Raw genomic sequence first — 2,398 nt, 5'->3', positions numbered from 1 at the left:
CTGAGAGTGTGGTATGGACGGATGAATGTCAGAAGGCTTTTGATCTACTGAAGCAAGCCTTGTGTCAAGGACCCATATTAATAGCACCAGACTATGAGAAACCATTCATCGTGGCTACAGATGCGTCGGACCTGGCGCTGGGAGTCGTCTTGCTGCAGGAGAGAGAAGGCACCAGACATCCAGTGGCGTACCTGAGTCGCAAGCTGACGCCGAGGGAGAAAAACTATTCGTCGGTCCAGAAGGAGTGCCTAGCGGTCGTGTGGGGACTGAACAAGTTGCGCCCATACGTGTGGGGACGAAGATTCACAGTGACTACGGATCATCGGGCCTTGTTATAGTTGCAGACTATGAAAAACCATAACACTATGCTGCAGAGGTGCTCCTGGGCCCTACAGGACTATCAAGTGGACTTCCAGTTCATCAAAGGCAAGGACAATGTACTGGCCGATGGACTTTCCAGGCAAGTGGCTGGGACTGCAGTGACGTGACCAGACGGAGGAACAAAGAAAGACATTTTCCCCATAGAGACTTTTATTTGTTAACGTGACGTATAAATCCTGGAATAGGAATAATACTCTGCCGTTGTTTTAAGGGGGGGGAATGTGATGTTCCTATATTAATGTATATATGGTAAGTGTTGGTTGTTTAGAAGATATATGGTAAGTAGTGAAAGAGGAGGGGGAGTGAATGGGCAGTAGAATGCTAGATGATTGGCTGAGTGTTTAAAATGGCTGAACGTATAAAAGGAAGAGTGAGAGTGGAATCGGGGGGGGGGGAGAAGAGAAAGAGTGGGTTGCTTGGTGGAGTTTAGAGAGTTGTTTGACAGGAGAGAGTGGAGAAGGAGGGAGGTGGAGTTCGGATTAGTATTGAGTAAAACCATATGCTTATGTGCTTTAAGAAGAAATCTTGTTAATCTTGTTAGCTTTGTTATCTTTAATAAATACTTAATTTAGTTTACCAAAGGCCTGATCCTTGACTGGGGTTTCACAGACCAGAAGGGAGGGTAAGGTAATGACCAAGGCTGAAGGGGAACTGTAACAAATGGTGGCAGCGGTGAAGAGAATAACAATACCAGTATTCAGAGTCTCTGGGAATACTAGTATTGGGACGTTACTGGTGGTTGCCTAGCAGGGGGATCTGTTGAGATCTGTGCTAGAGCGGGGAGAGAAACCATAAGAGAGAGCGGTCCGGACTGGTGGAGTCCCTGGTGGTGCCTAGAGACAGGCAGTAACCACGAGCAGGTAGGAACCTGACAGGGAGAGCCAGGGAAGGACGCCTCACATGGTCCAACAACATCTGGTGGCCCACTAGCTGGAAAAGGCTACGCTAAAAGAAGGAAAGGGAACCTGTGGCCCTCCGGATGTTGCTGGAGTTCAGTTCCCATCATCCCTTACCACTGACTGTGCTGGTTGGGGCTGATGGGAACTGGAGTCCACCCACATCTGGCGAGCTCCAGATTATCTGTAGCCTAGAGCATTCATCTTCAAACTGATGGGTTGCACCTCACCCTTCTGGGCCCCATTTTGTCCTAAGGTGTGTTTCAAGAGCAGCACTGCCATCATACATGGTATAATGAAACATTAGTGAAATACTAATAAGCAGATGTCTGGGCCAAGGTTGAGCCAGAGGTATGATAATGTTAAAGAGTATTAGCCCCTCCAGGAAGGAAGGCACATGAAAGCAATTTTGCCTGTGCCGTCAAAGAAACAGACAAAGCAAAGGACAGAACTAGATGTAACATAGGAAATTTATTTATGATGTTTTTATCACACATTTCTTCCAAGGAATTCATGGTTTTCTCCTTCCTCCTTTTATCTTCACAATAAACTTGTGATATAAGTTAGGTTGATAGTGACTGGCCAAAGGTCACTGTGTACACTTCCAGACTGTTGAGTTTTCGAGTGGGATTGAGTCATATACCGCAAATTCAGGTCACACAATTAAAGCTGATTGGGAACTCTTGCACAATAAACCTGCTTCCCCAAAAGATCAGATTTTTTGCATTAAGGAAAGTGACAGGAAAATGCATTGAAAGTGTAGGATAACACTTGCTTTGACGCACCATTGTCTAACCTCCCCTCAAACAAATCAGAACGAAATGTTCATTAATCTCCTTGCAAACAAACCAGAGTGCTCAATCAACAGGTCATCTGAAAGCACCCCGTGAGCTTCATAGCTGTCTGGGATTAAAACTAGTCCAAATATGACTACACAGCATTTTTATTAAACATTACTAAAATCCAGTCTGGCAATGTTTTTATTAGCATCAAAATGTCACAAAGTAGCAAGCAAGCTTTTGAATTCTCTGAAAACTTTTCATCAGTCAAAATGTGAAGCAAAGTGAGTGGTAGGGCAGAAAGGCAGAGATAGAAAAGCTGGCATGCATTTTTATGCATTT

Source organism: Rhineura floridana, chromosome 1, assembly GCF_030035675.1.
Source record: "Rhineura floridana isolate rRhiFlo1 chromosome 1, rRhiFlo1.hap2, whole genome shotgun sequence".
NCBI lineage: Eukaryota > Metazoa > Chordata > Lepidosauria > Squamata > Rhineuridae > Rhineura > Rhineura floridana.
The sequence above is the reverse complement of the archived record's forward strand: the minus strand, read 5'-3'. Positions refer to the sequence as shown.